This window comes from Harmonia axyridis, chromosome 3 (genome assembly GCF_914767665.1).
Source record: "Harmonia axyridis chromosome 3, icHarAxyr1.1, whole genome shotgun sequence".
Lineage (NCBI taxonomy): Eukaryota > Metazoa > Arthropoda > Insecta > Coleoptera > Coccinellidae > Harmonia > Harmonia axyridis.
Window position 1 is genome coordinate 35,842,348 of NC_059503.1, and position 20,244 is coordinate 35,862,591.

General features: G+C 33.5%; 1 protein-coding gene across 5 annotated transcripts in view; it reads left to right on the forward strand.

The window, feature by feature from the left end:
• The window catches only part of LOC123676671, a 61,542-nt gene that overhangs the window by 2,933 nt on the left and 38,365 nt on the right, over window positions 1–20,244 (forward strand). The window contains exons 1-2 of one of the 5 annotated variants that reach the window (XM_045612768.1): window positions 4,320–4,470; window positions 4,604–5,041. The exons of 2 other annotated variants lie outside the window; for them this stretch is intronic. The gene's annotated coding sequence lies outside the window, so the exon portion shown is untranslated. Of the gene's footprint in view, window positions 1–4,319; window positions 4,558–4,588; window positions 5,042–20,244 lie in introns of those variants that run through there. 2 more of the 5 variants (XM_045612766.1, XM_045612769.1) reach the window with 2 other exon arrangements.

Sequence of the window (20,244 nt, forward strand, 5' to 3'; positions counted from 1 at the left end):
TTATAAAGAGTAAAGACTATGCTGGTTCACTTATTTTTATTATATTTTTTTGTATAAAATTCCATACAGAAAAAAGTTGTTTGTGAAAAGCTCTGAACGGCTAATATATCTTTGAATTCTACACATTTCTGAATGTAAACTATGAACATATCAGGGTGGAAACATTTTTCGTCGTTAATAATTAAATACTCAAATCAAAAAGAAATGTAAAATTTCATGTGAAATTAATTTTTCATCGAAAGATAAATGAATCGCTTTACATCTGGCATACTCACCTCTTCAAACTGGAACCTTCAACAGCCGAAAACATTTCAAAATACTGGAGAACAATGTGCCAATAAAAATATAAAAAACTTCCCATTATACATTGTTCACATGTCAATGGTGTTTTGCATAGGTAACTAAAAACTAGACCATAATACAGCCGCTTCTATAGAGAATTTAAATTTCAGATTTAATTTTGTTTGAGTCAGTCATCGCTGTAATGAAAATGTAAATTTCTAGGCATAAATTATCTGTTTAAATGAGTCTTGTGATCGTTGTACCAGGGTGGGTCATTATTTTTTTTTATCTTTGTATGATATAAGGCAGTATTATATTAGGGAATTCTTTAAATATCAGATGTCATAATAAAATACATGGACATTGTTTATTGTTTATGATTTCCTCTCATATCGTAGAATGAATAATTCAATAAATAAAGAATAATCACAATGAAAAAAATAGAAATGAAATAATGAAACCTATTTCAGAATTTGCTACGTTTTTTATATCGAACATAGCATAGCTTCAAATTTAAAAGAATAAGAAATTGGTTACCTCAAAATAATTATTATTTGGAGTTATGTAAGAAATGTTTGCGTGAAATTTTGAAAAGAAAATAGTTCTTGTTAGTTTGAGAACCTTATGTATTTTAAAGGCTCAATTTGAAGAAATCGAGTTTTTGAATTTTTCGGGAACTTGACGGCACCAATGATCAAATTAGGAATAATAATAATAATAATAGTTTATTATCTTTTTATGTAGGTACATACATATTCGTACAGTGAGAAAAATTGAGGAAACCAACATCGTCAAACGTAATCGGATCTTTTATTACAGAAATATTTACTATTTTGTATTCAGTATTTTTTTCCAAAATTCTCCTAGAATTTTCTAGAGTTCTGATGATGTGATCAGCCTGAAATTTTAGAAGGATCTTGAAATTGGTATTTCATTTTAACATATGAAATTTCAACTCCGTTGTGGTCTCGTGGCTCTTTAATCTTATGTTGTTCTGATTACGCGATAAACATAAAATTCCGCCTGAGGCTTAAATTATCATCAAATATTATCCAAATGAATTCTCATCTCGATCGGATCTGCAGTTTTGATTTACACTAAAACAAAAACGACCATATTTACGGACCCCTTGTAGGATTTTGCCCTTAACTTTGAACTTAACTTTCGAATTACATACTTCGGTTCTATAGTTATCGACCAGACGAATTCATCGTGAGTAAACGATAAGGTTAGACTTATCTCCTGAGTGAGACCATCTCGGCGGATTGAACGTTTTTTTGTGATGTATATAGGGTGGTCAGAAACACAATTCATAATCATTTTCATTTCGAAAACAATATTATAGACTAAAGTTACACCGTTTTCAATGTAACACACTGTGTATGAAGTCAAAAATGAAAAGGCAAGCTCAAATAATGATGAGTTTATTCAACCTTAGAATCCCCATTTACGAGAAAATGACGAAAAATTGAAAATATAGATATCAAAAAATTTACAAATTTGTGTCTTTTCCCTTTACAACAATACACATATATCTTTATGATATATTGGGTTTTATTTGTTTTTTAATACAATTCCTATCTGTTAGATTTGAAAATATATTATTGTCAAGGGAAAGGACGAAATATTATCAATTTTTTGATATTTATGTTGAATTATCTTCATCGAATAGACTCAATTAACTATTATAATGAAAATATGGAGTTTTTTAATTAGTAATTAATTGAGAAACCAGCTACGCTACCCTTACAGATAATGTTTTTTCGAGTAGACATATTGTCTACTTCGATTCAGAAAAAAAATTTCAACCCCCAGTATATTTATATCCTTTTGAACGTAAAAATTTATTTCGAAACTATCTTTATTATGTTTTCCTACTCCTAAACCTGATAGTTTTTCCGCAATTTTCGATTTTTATCACTACATATTGAATGGTTATTTTGATTTTGGAATAATTGTGACCACAGGAAAATACTTTTAATTTTTCGCTATTTTCTCTTAAATAGGGTTTCTTAGATATAAATTGATCTGAAGAAACTCATTATTATTTGAGCTTGCCATTCCATTTTTCAATTCATATACAGGGTGTTATATTGAAAAAAGTATAACTTTGTTCTATAACTTTATTTTCTAACACCCTGTAAATATTAAATTAATTTTTGAATTGTGCTTCTAATTTCTCTAAAATCTAAAAAGGATTTTCAAAATATATCCATTTACTCCCTCAAATTAAGATCGGCATATGGGTAAGCCTCCCGGTATAAAACTAATTTGAAATTGAAAATATCGAATAACAGTGGTGCCTACGACATTGTTCGACTATTTTTTAAATGACGATAACTTTTTCCACTTCCATCTAATTTCATGCCTAAGTGTTGCTCCGAATCTTAATCTAATTGTAAAATTGCAATGGATTCCATTTCGTAATTTTGAAGAATAATGTGTACAGATAGGCAGACAGACGAAAAATTAAGAAAAATGCTGTTTTATGTTCTGTTTTTATTTTTTTATCGCTCATGCTAATTTTTATTATACTGCTTCATTATATCTATTCATTATTTTCGACGAGTTCAATTTTTCTTTGTGATGTACAAATGTGCAGTTTGCAATTTTCATTGATTTCATAAAGAATTGAGTTTTATGTATTGCACTTTTTTTACTGGTGCAATCAAATTTTGTGACCAATTTCATACACATAGTTTCAGTTCAATATCTAGTTATCGCACTCCACCCTGTGGAAAATTCTGGTTAGTGAAACTCAAGTATTTTGGTCTCATGAACAAAAAATTTAAATGGCATTTTTGGCGGTCTAGTTTCGGAGATATAGCCCCCAAATTCAGGAAACAATATTCTTCACGTTTTTGTCCTTCTTTTTATCAACACAATATACTCATCCTCATTTAAAAATTTTCAGCATATTCCCTCATAAAAATCAACTGTAAATTAACAAAAAAACATCCTTCTCACTTATCCCACAAAAATATTACTTTTGACGACTCTTAGACACAGAGATCGTCTGTCAAAAGTTGTAACCTCGTGTGGTTAGAAAGATGAATCATTTTTTGTTGATTTGCAGGTTATTCTTTTGTTGAAAAGCATAAAAATTAGGATGTGCATATTGTGTCAATAAAAAAGGAAGAAATTCGAGCTAAATTTGATGGAAAGAACATACGTGAAAAACCCCGTTTTCTTGACTTAGGGGGCCATATCCCCGAAACTAGTAGAGATCGCCGAAAATTCTATTTGAATTTTTCGTTCAAGAGACCAAAATACGTTCCACTAAACAGAATTTTTCATCACATTGGAGTGCGATAACCATTAATTCAAACTCTTTAGAATGGATTGACTGTTTGTTATTTCCAACCATCGAGATTCTTCAAGAAAAAAACTGGAAATTTTCACCAGTTTACAGTTTGATTCAAAATATCGAATAAAAAATCTATCCGTGTAAAGGGTGTCCTACTGAAAACCTGTCGATAACTATAAGAAAAATCCTGAAACGTTTTTTCGTCGGTTTATAATGCAATTCTGTCACTCAGGTAACTTAATTATCATTCATTTTGAGTTAACACAATTGCAATTTTGGCCATGATATTCAGAAATATTCAAAGTGCATGCATATCGCCAATTGTCTAGAAAAGAATACCAATTTAATATACAGTCATTTTCGTACCTTATCTAAACGAGTACCAGTGTTCAACGTTCCTAATTCTATTTCTGCGTTCCAAAATACGTAGAAATAATCGTAAAGACGGCTTAACCCTATACAAACTTATCTATAACCTTGTGTGTCGTTTTCTGAAATAAATTTTCGAAAATTTACGTCGTCTACTCGAACCTTATCAAACAATACTGAACCAATCGTGGCTATTTCAACTATCTGGAATACAAACAACTCGAAAGAAATAATGTATCGTAATGAGACAGTTAACATTGAACTATCTCTGACTGTTTAATTTAGTGATTATACATTCTTGTTATTATTGTGTATGACGTCCGTTTGTTGGTTCAACTCATAAGCACATACCTCCGATTTTTCACTGGGTCTGTTTGCGTTGTTTCGTATTTGTCTAACGGAGAGGTTTCTGGTACTTTTGTACTTCTTATCTCGGTTGTTTTGATAACAGCATTTACTGTTATTGATTATTTCGGTTATCGCTTATTATTGAATTTTTCCTATTGCTTGAGGTTAGTTAGTAATTGTTCTACTTCAAGGAACTGCTTGACTCTTTTATTTGGAAATAGTGGAAATATTATAATGCTGTTATTAAATAGGTGAGTTGTTGAATTTTGATTTGGTGTTTGATTTGAAGTATTTCAGGATAATTTGGATGAATTCTCAAGGCCGTTATCAAATCGAAATGAAGTTGAATGAAGAAATACTAGAATTATGAAAATATTGTCCATCATTATTCGTCGAAAACTCAGATTCCATAAGAAAAAATTTTTCTTTTTTAAGATGTGCTGAAGAAATGTGAAATTTGATATATTTACTATCCATTGGAAGCACTGGAGTTTAACAAATCTCCAAAAAATTGTGGAAAACACGTTATCTTATAATTGTACTCACTACACAATAATTTATATACATATTGAGAAAACATGTAGCCCAGTATGATTTCTTCATTGAAATCACAAAGTTGTTACTCTGATTTCATAACTTTCTAGGAATTTAACGAAGACATTGTCCAGTTTTCAATTTGTTTCATATTCAGAACATAATTTGTTAGTGTCAAGTTTTATTTTGGTCGGATTTCAAGTAAGTACAAATTATGTTGAGGTGAACAATAAAGTTGAATGAAGTGATGATCTTGAAATTCCAGTTTTCGTATTTATCATATATGAAGTTTTCAGATGGATTGAGAATGTAACGTGACATATTCGTTTCTATTTAATCAGATAACAGAAATATGAAAATAGCTCACTAAATGAAATACGGCAATTGCATTTGATTAAGCCTTTCATCAAATGAACTGGCATGTTATTTCATTTCATGATAATTATCAGAAAAAAGTATGAAATACGCTTCGTATATAATAATTATCGGATTAAAATATTGAACTCATCACTAATATTCAATAATATGACATTACATGCAGGGTTTTCCAAAAAGGAGTTTCATTTTGATATTGGAAAAAATACCTAGTCTGAGGGAAATCAATGGATGTTTATTTCATTGTGAAGGGAAAGTATGCCTTTCAATGCCATCAAAGAAAACAATATCAGCCAAATGACCGCTACGGCTACGGTTGCAGCACCCTATCCGTTTCATGAAATTTTCCATGACCAATTCGCACATTTGCTAATGTCTGTCCTTCATAACTTCATGGATTGCATCTTTGAGATCTTGAATCGATTGTCGAGCATTGGCATAGAGCTTGTCTTTCACGTGGTCCCAGCAAAAAGTCTGAAGGTGGAAAACTCTTTATATTTATTTCAGTACTTTATCATCAGAACTATGAGAAAATCAGCAAAATCTTTGATAAGTCAAATAATGTAAGAAGTATACCTATCATAAAAAAGTGATTCGAAATTTAACATATTTTCATATAAAATCACTTAAAAATTAAGAAAATACAATCTTAGATTGAAACTGCAATAATTATTTCATGGTCTTGTTTTGTATGTTCAAATTCAAGAATGATATTGACCAAAATATGATTATTTTAATGAACGAATGTTAATCTCATTCGTCACAAGAGTAGATGTTATTTGATGGTATTATAACACAGGCCAACAAAATGAAAAAAAAAATTTGGTGCCAGAAATCTAACATCTGATTTTAGATGTTTTCAATGTGCTGATTCCAAAAACGCCACCAGATTTTTTCTATCAGCTCTAGTTTTTGAGATACACGTTACAGGTTAAATGATATGGGTTTGCCTGAATACACTCCAGATGATGGCGCCTTTTTATTGACAGTTCAAAACTTAGTTTAAAATGTGTTCTTTTACATAACGGTAACAAATATGGCTCAATTCCTATTGGTCATTCTACTACCATGAAGGAAGAATATGAAACAATAGCATTAGTTTTGAGAAAAATTAAATACGAAGAACATCAGTGGTCATATTGTGCTGATTTAAAAATGGTTAACTTCCTCCTTGGACAGCAGAGTGGTTATACAAAATATCCTTGTTTTTTGTGCCTTTGGGACAGCAGAGCTAAAAATGAGCACTGGGTTAACAAAAATTGGCCTTCAAGAGATGTCATGATTCAAGGAATACAAAACGTGATCAACGAACCTTTGGTTTCAAGAGAAAAAATCTTACTTCCGCCCTTGCATATCAAGCTAGGCCTAATGAAGCAATTTATGAAGGCCTTAAATCGAGATGGAAATTGTTTTGGGTATTTGTCACGTAAATTTCCTGGCATTAGCACGGAAGAACTAAAAGCTGGTATATTTGATGGTCCTCAAATAAGGCAACTTGTTAAAGATCCACAATTCACCACATCAATGAACGAGACTGAATCTAACGCTTGGTGTTCATTTGTTCAAGTAGTACAAAATTTTCTTGGCAATCATAAAGCAGAGAATTACGTAGAATTAGTGGAAACTATGCTTTCAAATTTTAATATTCTCGGCTGTAACATGAGTATAAAAGTTCACTACCTCCACAGCCACCTAGATCGTTTTCCAGAAAACTTAGGTGATTGTAGTGAAGAACAGGGGGAAAGATTCCACCAGGATATTAAAACTATGGAAGATCGTTATCAAGGACGATGGGATAGCCACATGATTTCGGACTACTGCTGGAGCCTTCAGCGAGACTGCCCTAGTAAACTCCATTCTAGAAAATCGTATAAAAGAAAATTTTTATGTGATTAGTGACTAATGTAATTATGTAAATTAAGTTTTTGCAATAAATACTTAAATCCATGTGTCTTTGTTTTTTTTAACTGTCAATAGTAATATTATATATTATAACAGTTATAACGTAAATTATATACACAATTTTTTTAAAAATCTCAAAAACTAGATCTGATAGACAAAATCTGAGAACTTTTTTACATTCTGCATCCAAAAATTACTCAGGAACAGTTGAAAAATCGCAGGCAACAAAATGTGTGTTGGCCCGTGTTATAGGCGAAAAATACATTTTGAAATAAAAATCTAAGATAACTTTTGTTTTCCCAATAAAGCAAGTGATATCACCAAATATCTCTTATCTGGTTAATTAAGACTTTCAGATTTGTTGGCGGATAAGGGCTTTCGACTTCTCTGCTTTGTACCATCTGACTTCAAATATTGCTCCTGATATTGTTTACCTTCATTTTTTTTCCGAACATTGTTAAAGTAATTCATATCCCAAAATTATTTACTTTTTTATCGAGTTCCTTCTTCAGTTTTGCGAATTCTAGCAATGTGTTTCCTCTTTCTACTCTCCTGAAAATTGATCACTTCACAATACGTTATTTCCGGTGTTTTTTAAAACTGGTATATCTCAAGAAGTTTTGACTTGGTCCGAAATTAAATACCAACATTAAATTTCCTCTAGAACGCGAAATATCAAGATCCCTGGTTCACGTTTACGTATGAGCAAGCTTACCAAAAGAGACGAAATTTTGATGGAACCACTTAGTACCCGAAATTCCATATGGAATTTCATTGAAATCGAATAAGAAGTTGTAGAAAATAAAGCTGTTATGTGATACAAGGAAATGAAAACAAGTAGAGACGAAACCAAAGTTGTTTGGGCTAGTCTAAAATATACATTTTGCGATGGAAATTTTGAAATTGGAGATCAAAAATTGGTTTCATTCCAAAAGTGATCCCACTCGGTAGACTCGAAAACCATTAGTCACCACGGCCGTTGGAACCACCCACAGACGACATATGAGTTGGGGGCGTTATTTGATTTTTAACTCCCTTCTTACCTCATTAATGAAATTATTGTAATAAAGGGTAAAAGTTATCTGTTAAGCACTGGAATTCTTCGAATTTTTTTTTCCGAAACATTAGGATCCATTAGAGCTACATTCTCAAAGTGTTTGGAAATGCTCAGAGTGGACCAAAAAAGTGTAAATGACCAAACAAACTTTTTTTTCTCATGGAACACTCTGTTTTTTAATAAATTTCCAGTTTGAATGGTATAATTGAACTCAAGTTTGTTCTAAGTTGTATTAGCTCATTATCTTTGAGGTAATTCGATTTTTAATGAATTGAAGGGTCTTTGAAAAAATTACGACTAGAACATGAAGACTACTCACTAAGCTATCGAACAGGCAAAAAAAATCAGGGCATGCCATTTGAAGAAATGGACTTCTTGACATCTTTTAAAGGTGATTTTTTTAAAATTGCAGTATTTTTCGGACTACCTGTAAAGTGCTACGTAAATTTGCAGAAGACTTAAAAACTTTGGGATTCCGATAAAAAAAAGTACTATTATCTCGGAGGGTTTTCAAGATATGACCTCTAGTTTCAACTTTTAGATTCATGAAATTTGTCGAAAAAAGTGGCCTACGTCAAAATACACCACAGATAAATAATTACAAGTGGTGTATTTCAAAATCAGATTTTGATGGAGATGATGAGTATGACATAAAAATTGTGCATTCTCATTTAAAAAACAGGGTGGTATCGTGTTTCACCATTTTCGAACCAGCCTGTGGAATTAAAAATAATTTATGGTTGTGCGCTGAGAACTGTCGATTCTGCCAAAATTTTCCTAGCCTAAAATTTCCAGCAGTTAAGGAACAATCGAGCATTATTGACTCACCCTGTATATTATAGCTTTCCATATTTCTGACATCATAATCCAATCTTCGTGTTCTGGATTAAAATACTAATCATTCTAAACGTAACTTTGTTTAATGAATTGAACCACTAATGAGGAATGTTCCAAATGTACGAAACAATCGATGAAGAGGTCATTGTGATAATGAGTATAATGAGGATCGATTAAAAAAAAAATAAAAAACCCGATAGTAATAGCTGTGTAAGTGTGTGGAAGGTGATTTATATTACACAGTTTAATCGAGAGGGTTAGCAAACCAAGGTACAAATACTATAATTAGTGTTGATTATAGTTATCATCTAGTTGGAGCTGTGTTAAATCGTTTTTTTTTAGACAGCTTATTCTATCTTGGAGTCGGTTTAACAGGACCATGTGAAATGATTAATTCACCAAGAAAAAGGACTCCTAATTGAAAGTTTAAATGTAGTGTTATAGGTCGCCTTTTAAAAACTCAATATCATATTATGGTACAAATCGCAAAGAAAAAAATATTACAATTCCAAAAAAAAAACATCAGAAAAAATCAATCATAGGGCGGAGTTCAGATGGTGATGAAGCCATACACCCCTGCTCTTCCAGTCTTTTCAGTCTTTCTCTCTCTTTCAAATTTCTCCCTTCAAATTTATCTCCAGGAAAGGTGACATAATGATATCCATGCAACTCGTATAGCCCTTTTAGCACATATTTTTCGAAAATTGGAATACCTATAAAATGAGAAAACAACAAATGTTGAAGAAAGTTTGATACAATTGATCAAATCGAAAAATTCGAGAATGCTGTAGCAGTAAGAGGTAGTCTAATAAATAGATCGTAGATGTCATACAATAAGCTCATGTATTTGTAAAAATAACGTCATTGAAAAATTAGTCGCTTGCATCATGAAGTTATTCTCGATTAAACATGTCAGCTTACGAGCCAAATTCTCATCATTCGCGGGAGGTTTTAATTTTCTGCTTCAATATGAAGAAATCTGCGACTGAGGGTCATCGATTGCTCTCAAATACCTATGGTGAGGCCGCTATTAGTGAAAGAACTTGCCGAGAGTGGTTTCAACGCCTCAAGAACGCTGATTTTAACGTCGCATGGCGGTGGAAGAGAGAAGGTTGTCGAAGATGCAGAATTGGAGGCATTATTTGATCAACACTCGTGTCAAACGCAAGAAGAAATGGCAGGATCATTGGTAGTGATACAACAAGCCATTTCAAAAGAAGGAAATTGGGTGCCGTACAAGTTGAAGCCGAGAGATTTCGAACAGCGTTTTTTTGCTTGTGAACCGCTGCTTGCAAGGCAAAGACGGAAGGGATTTCTGCATCGCACTGTGACTGAAGACGGAAAATGGGTTGATTTCGATAATTCTAAGCGAAGAAAATCGTATGGGAATATCCTGGCCATGCTTCCACGTCGACGGACAAACCCAATATTCACGGTTCCAAGGTCATGCTCAGTATTTGTTAGGACCAGCTCGGCGTAGGATATTATGAATTGTTAAAACCGACTGAAACAATCACAGGCGATCGTTATCGAACTCAATGAATGCGTTTGAGCCGAGCTTCGAAAGACAACCGTCCGCAATACAACGATAGACATGATAAAATGATTTTAAGATTTCAAGACATACTTGGAAACAATGGAAACGTTGAAATGGGAAGTCCTACCCCACCCGACTTATTCTCCAGACGTTGCTGAATCGGACTATCGCTTGTTTCGCTCAATGACACACGCCCTGGCTGACCACTACTTCCAGTCTTATGAAGAAGTAAAAAAAATGATCGATTCGTGGATCGCTTTAAAAGATGACCAGGTTTTTCAACGCAAAATTCGTGTGCTGTCCGAAAGATGGGAGGAAATATTGGCCAGCGATGGACAATACTTTGAATCGTAAATGTATAACCAGTTTTTTACAATGAAGTCTCGAATTTCGTAAAAAACGTGGAAGAAAAGTTGGACGCCTATTTTTAATTTTATAGTTGTGGAGTTTTTACTTCCGATCCGTACCTTCAACATGGAATAGAGTTTAATATACAATGGTATTACTGGATTATTTAATGATACCAACCCCCATTGTTCCAGTTCAACCCGATCAATTATTCATTCTGTTTCGATAAACGCATTTCAGAAGGGGAAGCCCATTCCTGGAATTCCAACCACCACAAATATGGGTTATTGTATCAATCGATAAACACTAATATCTATTGGTTGCGACCAGTTGACATTGATGAATAATAAATGTCCTCAGTTGTCATTAGGTGAAATGCTTCCGAAGTGAAAGCATGAAAATGTTTTGTCTCAATATATTTAATGTGTTATTCATCTAAAAAACAATTGTCGAGTTCTTTCACTCGTATTCGAGTAAACAACTGTTTTTTGCATACTGGTTCCAGGAATACATCGGGATATTATAACTGTATGTCCCAAATTTTGCTCCAAAAAGTCATAAAGGGTGTTCTCTACCTCCCTCATCTGTTTTTCAGTGCAGATTCATTTTAATATTGTGCGAAAATCGCTTGACAGATTATTTCAATTTTTGGAAGAAGCCATAGTAGTTTTAAATAAACTCACTGATTTTCTTCATGGAATTTTTTTTTATTTTATATATGTATATAGTTTTTGTTTTATATCACTTCGAAAATTGAAAGATTTTTCAATCGTATTTTAGCCTTCTCAGTGATGACTTTAAAATTTTTTTCATTATCATGGAATTACCAATTTTTCTGAAACACACTTTAGGCCAATTCTCATTTTTTGCTTTATTATTTTGTAATATGTATTTCCATTTTTTGATATGCTGAATTTTCGAATTGAAATACACAAGAACGTATAATTTTTTTTCATAAAAACTAAATAGATAATGTGTTTTTTGAAGCTCATCGTTGAAATAATTGAGATACTATTGAAAAACTTTTCAAGTATCGAGGTGATATAAAACAAGAACTTATATCTTTTGTGAAAAAATCAGTGATCACTGCCACACGAAGGTGTCCTTCGAAAATCGAAATTAATCATGCGATTTCCCCACAGAATCAAAATGAATCTGCGCTGGAGGACTTAAAGAGAAGGTAGTGTCTCCCTTAAATGATTGGATTGGAACGGTTAAACTCACTTATGGAGAATTTAAGGTCGAATTCAATTCAGTCCGTACGTCAATTCAGTCCGTAGGATCCAGAGTTCGAATATCTTGGTCAAGTTTGTCAATGGGAAAAATCTGTTCAATTGTTCCTAAGTTTCCATAGAAAATCTTGGTTTTCTCAAGATTTGGTGGAATATTCATAACTGAAATTCAGAATTCAGTTGCAAAAGGAATGTATATGTAAAATTTCGTAAGGAGTGGGAAATAGCAGAAAAAAATTCAGTATCTATCCTCTGAAATTTTGTGAAAACAGGCTGTTGATTTTGAATATTTCCATTCATTCGCATTCCTAGACCCAAGAAAAATTGGATTTTATAGGTGTCGAGTTCATCGGAACAAATACGAAACAATTTGTTTTTCTAATTCTGCAGCAAATCCATTCATTCTGTCATACATTGTTGGACATAAGCTTCTGTAATATCTCAGTTTCACATAGATTTCATTGTTATTTGTTGGTACTTGAAACTCTACTGTCACGGATTCATCTATTATCTGTCGAATTTGTGATACAGAACAAAGTTCTGCGAATCAACATTTTTCAATGCAAGTATCACTAAACGATATTTATGGAAATATTTCATTAATTAAAAAAAAAGTTCAATGAATTGGAGAAAATAATGTCGGTACCGGGTTTTTCACCATAATTTGATCCCCCCTTCAACTTACTGTTACTGAAAGAGGTACAAAAAAATGTTTCCTACAAAAGTTTCACGAAATCGACTAGTGTTTTTTAAAGTGATTTCGAGAAATGAAATATACACAGGGTGAGCAACAAATTTCAAGAACCACCTGGCAAGCTAAGTAATCAATTTTCAAGTGGAAGGCTGCGATAAATCAAAATGCCCTTTTTTGAGTTATCTCGTTGGTAACGATATATGTTACATACACAGAAAGAGGAAAAATTTGAAATATTTTCACTTTATGTGAAGAACAATAAAAATAAGAAAGCTACAAGGGGAGAATATATGGAGTTGCATCCAAATCATCGAATTCCAATTTATAGTGAAAAACGTATATCATATCGTTGCCAACGATATAACTCAATAAAATGCATTTTGAGTTATCGCAGCCTACCACTTGAAAACTGATTACTGAGCATGCCAGGTGGTTCTTAAAATTTGAAACTCTGTGGTACTCAGAATAAGAGAGATAGACCAAACATATGTTATATATTCGAAATCAGGGGAAAAAGAGCTAGTCAACTATAGAAAAATATACAGGGTGTTCCATTTGAAAAAATGAAGTTGCAATCAATATGTTGCCCACCCTGTATATATTTCATTTTTCGAAATCATTCTAAAAAACACTTGTCGATTTCGTGAAACTTTTGTAGAAAACATTTTTTGTACCTCTTTTAGTAACAAAGTTAAAGGGGGGGTCAAATTATGGTGAAAAACCCGGTACAATACACGTACAGAAGTCTCAATCTAACACTCATTCATTTAAAAACTTGAACTTCTGAGATAATATCGATACCTGTTGCACTTGTATTGAACATAACTATTATCTTATTATTATTATCCGACTTTTGCCTATACGCGTAGGATTTCTCCTCGCCGTCGGCTTCTCACTCCTCGCTAAGAGGAACATTCACTCAATCCCAGATATTTAAAATATCAGAAGGGTAGAGCTCGGTCGTGTCCGGTCCTTGTGGTCCCCCTGGTTGTCGTCGAACTTCTGGTCCTCTTACACGCGATCCTTGGACCTGTCCTTCGCTTCCTAGGAATTTTCTCACCGTCCTTGCAGTACCTAAAAGAACAGCTTTTTGCATTACATTACATATATACTCACTAAGCCCTAGTTGCTTGATATTTCTCTTGAGATTTTTGGGTACTATTCCTGTTGTTGAGATGATAATTGGAATAGTTCTCGTTGATATCATTCCCCACTGGCGCTTTATCTGAAATTCGAGGTCCCTATATTTTGAAATTTTTTCGACCTCTTTTTGACGCATGTTGTTGTTATTAGGTATTGCTACGTCGATGAGTATAGCTGCCTTTTGATGTTTATCAACTAGCAATATATCTGGCCTGTTGTGAGGGACTGTTTTATCAGTCAAAACTGTACGATCCCAGTACAGTTTATAGCGTTCGTTTTCCAGGATGGTCTCCGGTCGGTACTTGTAGTATGGTACTTTTTCAGATTGAATTAGTGTTAATTTAGTTGCCATTTCTTGGTGTAATATCTTCCCCACTGCATCGTGTCTCTCTTTATATTCATTTCCTGCAAACATCTGACATCCACCCGTGATATGTTGTATTGTCTCATTTGTTAAACACCCATATCGGCATCGATCGTCGGTAATAGTTCGATCCTTTATGATATGTCTGCAGTAATTTCTAGTTGAGATCACTTGATCTTGGATGGCTAAGAGAAAACCTTCTGTTTCTGGGTACATTGCACCTGATGTGAGCCAATAGTTCGACGTTTCAATGTCGACATGATCCTGGTTCACCTCGTTGAAATGTCTTCCATGCAGGGGCTTCTCTCTCCATCTATCCAGTTTTTCTTGGTTTGTCTGGTGGTTGTATGAAAATTGCTCCTTGTGAAGTTGTAAAGGTGTTGATTCGTCTGCTTCACACAGTATTTTGTAGAACTCTGATGTACTTGCTTGATCTCTGAAGTATTCCCGTAGGCTTTCTATCTGCCCACCAGCAAGTTCCATGATGTCCGTAAGACCCCTGCCTCCTTTATTTCTCGGCAGTGTAGTCCTCTCAATGCTGCTTTTCGGATGGTGCTTGTTTGCTTTTGTCATCAACGTTCTCATTTTACGTTGCAAGTTTTCGATGTCTGTTTTGCTCCATGGAACTATACCGAATGAGTATGTTAGAATTGAACATGCATATGTGTTGATGGCTCTCGTCATGTTCCTGCTGTTGAGGTTTGTTTTTAAGATTTTTTTGGTTCTCCTAATGAACTCAGTCGTTAAGTCTTGCTTCATTCTTTGGTGGTTGATTCGTCTATTCTGTTTCATTCCAAGATATTTATAAAGATCGTCCGACTTCATTGCTTCTATTTGCTGTCCATTTGCGAGAGTGATCGGTTCATCTTGTATTCTTCCTCTCACTACGCTGAGAGTACGACATTTGTCCAATCCGAATTCCATACCTACATCTTTCGAAAAATGTTCCTCTAGTTTGACCATAATTTCTAGGTGGTTCTTATTGCCTGTTATCAGTTTCAAATCATCCATGTACAGCAAATGATTGAGGGTGGTAGTACTATTATTTCCTTTAATGTTGAAACCCTTTTCAGTAGCGTTTAGCTGTTTAGAGAGTGGGTTCAGCGCCAAGCAGAACCATAAAGGGCTCAAGGAGTCACCTTGGAAAATTCCCTTCTTAATTGGAATCAGTTTGGTTTTTATGTTTGCCGTGGAAAGCTCGATGTTCGTTTTCCAATTGTCCATTGCAAGCTTTAGAAAATTGGTTATAATTGGATCGATCTTGTATATCTCCAAAATTTTCTTCAGCCAGCCATGTGGAAGTGAGTCGAAAGCCTTCTTATAATCAAAATAAGTCATGAAAAGGTTTCTATGTTTCTTGAAGGCTTGATTGCATATGATGGAATCTATTACCAGCTATTATTATTATTATTATTATTATTATGTTTTGATCACTCATCTCCAAAATTCATGAACCATGTAGGAGTACAATTTCTGTAATCTGTACCTAACTTCATACAAATGATTATATGTTCGAATGAAAATCTTGACAGCATACAGCATACGATTTTCCATTCGAGTTTTAGATTTTAAACATATGAGATTGTAAGAATTTCAGTGGGAGAGAGAGATAGTTTTTGCCCCCGAAGGTTGAGTATGGAAAATAATAAACAAATTACTGTCCGCCATCCAGTATGAACTGTTTACGAAAATATTATGCCAAATCTGTTATTACATTCCTCCTAGCTTGAGAACAACATCTTTAATTTCAAAAGATGAAAATCAAATGAAAAATATAATCATTTCACGAGAACTTGATAATATACAATCATTAGATTGAAAATCTATATTGCTACTAACTATTGTTTCAATGGTTCCGAAGTCGAGATATACATGGTGTTCTGATTTGTTTCCGACAAACTGAAATGGGTGATAGATCACATAATTTTAAGCAAAAAAGTTCCTATGAACATGGGTCCGGAAATGCTTCGTTTCCGAGATACAGGGTGTTAAAATTGGAAAAATAATTCGCGTTTTCTTTAATATGTTTTGACTGCTTCGAAATCCTTTCATGAAATCATTCCTATTCAAATATTAAATTTAAATTCATTCTGAAAATTTCTAAAGCGAAATGCATGCGGATTTTCTATTGCCCACTAATAAGTAGAAGTGGTATGCTATGTAATTGTTGTTTTTAAGTGTTCTGAATATTCTGTTTCCTAAAATATTGCGTTGTTGGGATGCTTTACGAATACTGAGTTTTTATTTTCTTCGAAGGTCTGTAAAATCCTATTTCTCTGTAGATGATTTCTTCTTTGTATGCTTCGTTCGGGCCTTTGGTAACCAATACCATTTTCCTGTATTTGTTGATAAGCTATTAACTTAGTTAACTATAATTATAATTAATGACATCTGATCCTAACACACTTTAAATCTATCATTGTGTATAGCCATTTTAAATCTATTGCCGCAACAATTGTTGAATGTAAAACAATCAATCATTCGAAGATGTCATTTGTGCATTCAACAGAACGGTGGACATTTCGAACACCTTCTTTAAAAATTATTATGTTATTTTGTTTCGTTCTAAATTGTTACTTCTAAAAAATATTTTATTTTAAATTATTACAAATTTGTTTCTACATGTTTTAGAGATAACAAAAATATGGATTTGGCTTTAAATGCGTTTTTCTCTGAAACGGTTGCCCCTAGCAACTTAAATGAGTCATACCTTTTTTAACTAGAAAAGTCAGGGGAATCGATTTTTTTTAGTCCAGAATGACGTACAGGGTAGCACAGAAAAGTTGCTACGGTTTAAAGGGGACGAAATGATTGCCAGTGGCGCCCTCTATAAAATACAACCAAATCGACCACAAATTTGAATTTCTCATCTCAAAAAACCCTATGTACCAACTTTCATGCAATTATTTGGAATCAGTCGAAAGATATTTAAGAAAACGCGAATTATTTTTTCAACTTTAACACCCTGTATCTCGGAAACGAAGCATTTCCGGACCCATGTTCATAGGAACTTTTTTGCTTAAAATGATGTGATCTATCACCCGTTTCAGTTTGTCGGAAACAAATCAGAACACCCTGTATATGATATAGGAGAAAACGAGGGAGAAGATAATAGAATATAGATAATGTGAAATTGGTATCATTTTTTCCTAATACCCCATTACTAACTTCTTTGTTGGTAAAAAGGGAGTTATTTTGATGGCGATCGGTTTCTCACGATTTGAAACGAATCGTCTTCTTTTAATTTTCCTCTACATTGAGATATCCTTATTATGACTAGTTATCAGTGTTATCACTAAACAATAGGATGAAATAATTCTTCAATATAAATAGTAATGGAATACTATTAAACATCTAGTGGTTTCCAAAAGGTTCGAAGTATGTATGTCATGACCTTTGTGTGTCTGTTTCTGCTTAATCAGATAACAAGAATATAGAAACAACAACACTCTATTTTAAGTATTAATTTATTTTCTGATGATTGTCGGTAATATAATGAAATTCCAATAATTCCACGTAATACCATAAACTCAAAGACTCTTTTCATCAAATTCTATGCAAATAGCTTTGATGAGAGAAAAATGAAACTTTCAGGCAATTAGAACCGTGAATATAACTACTTCAGGAGTTAATTATTGAAACTAATCAATGAAATAAATAAATATGGAATAAAACTTCAAAACTTGAATTACTTTGTTGAACATCAGTTCGAGAACAAGTTAACAATTAAATAATATTTCAAGTACATATAAATATTCTCCAATTTTCTCAAATCACGGATATTTATCACCGCCTACTCAAATTATCGATTCTGTCATCGAATACAGAAAAAACGAAATGAATATAATTAGCGCTCGGTTCGTTCATTAAAGAAATTTCATGTGATGTGGAGTGTGTTATTTTGAAATATGCAATAAACTCCTTGATATGCACAAGGTCATTTAAGTAATTTGCGTGAAAAAACCAAGAACATTCAGTTGAATTGAATACCCAAAAAAAAAACTTGATTTATTCATCTTCACTGAAGGAATCGAGGACCTCATCTTTGAAATTCAGTGAATCTGTATGATGTCTTTACTAGCTTATTATTCTCTTTACGTTTTAAGTTGGCTAGATACGAACGGTGCTTCATTGTTAAAATCGTAATTTCAGTAATTTTTCAAAATTTAATTTTTTTTTTTTTGCATTTTGTATTCTGCTATAGAGCTTTTAGCTTTATAGTGGAATTCGAATCAATTCAAATCATTCAGTTCGCGTCCATAATTTCTGTGCCTAATTTCATGCAAATAGCTCTAACTTACCACAACTTTTCAACGAAACAAAATGTGTTGAGAATAACGATTCATTGCTATCATTTTTCAACTCTTGTGTTGTGTCCGTAAGAGTAATAGTTTCCTAAAAAAATTAAATCCAAGGTATATGAAGAGAATATCTGTGAATGGAATCGGAAAAATCTAATACGTGGCTGTTATAAATTTTTATTTTGTTTTTTTCAGTATAACACGATCACAACCCATTTCTTCCATTTCTTTACATCAGCAATTTCAAGAAAAAAAATTTTCTCATCTTTGAAAGTGTGTAACTTTCCAAGGAAAGGTCTAAGTTCTTTTTTTTCACGAAAGACGTCCTTTACTTTTCGGCAAAGATTCACCGCATGAAAACTACCGCACTTATTTAGAAACACGCTGTATATACCTAATACCTATAGTATTGAATCTGAAATCGAATAAATATTCCATTTGTCTACCATATAACGTTAAATATTTCCTCTGAAAGAATAAGAAATAATTTCAGAAGTCTTCTTCTGTACCTAACAAATTGATTCCTCCATCTTGAGAATTTGGCACAATTTCGAAAGAAAAAATATAAGGTGTAGTAAACAGAAATGCATTATTTTTGCATGAAAAACAAGGCTTTAATTACCATAGTTAGAAGCCCTCGTCCGAAGAAATTGAGACAGTCGATTTTCAGAAACCTCTGCTAAAGCGAATTTTTCCCCAGCAAAATTGGAACAGACGGTTATCACTTGGTGCCAGGTCCGGACTATGAGATGCATAAAATCCTCCCAAACAAGCTCCCGTAGCTTCTGGCGATTCTCTATTGATGTGTGTGCTGTTGTCCTGACAGAACACTATTCCTCTCCTATTGGCAAGAGCTGGCTGCTTCTTCAGATGGTCCAACTGTTGACAGTACAGTTCCGAGTTAACAGTTGTGCCGTAGGGAAGCTGTAGATAATCCCCTGTCAATCCCATCAAACACATAGCAAAACCTTCCTGGTTCTAGCTTGGCTACCATTTCTGCCGGCTCACCGCGTTTCGACCACGACCGTTTTCGCTTGACATTGTCGTAAGTGATCAACTTTCAGAGCTTCAAAAATGGGGGGTCGATTTTGTTACGATTCAACAGCTATTCGCAGATGGAAATTCGGTCCATGAAGTTTTTTGCGCTAACTCGTGTGGTACCCATACATCGAGCTTCTTCTTGAGACCAACCTTATGCAAATGGTTCCAAACGGTTTTTTGTGCAATCTTCAACTCTTGGGCGATCGAAACAGTTTTTGTATGACGGTCGGACTCAACAATGTCAATTTCGACAATTGGAATTCCAGTAAGTGCTGTATATTTGACTTCGAAATTACTGAAACGGAATCGACGAAACCAAAATTACGTGTGATTGGCTGTTACAATAGTAGGACCATAAACAATATTTACATTTTCAGCCGCCTGGCTTGCATTTTCGCCTTTATCGAAAAAAAAACTGTAAAATATAGCGTATATTCTCTTTGCTAGTATCCATGATTGACGCGCTCTCAAACTAAACTGAGTCAAGTGAGTCAACTAATCACAAAACTGTTAGTGCGGTTTTTCTAGTACGAAATCTCTACAGTGATTCAATAAAACAGCGGCGACAATACG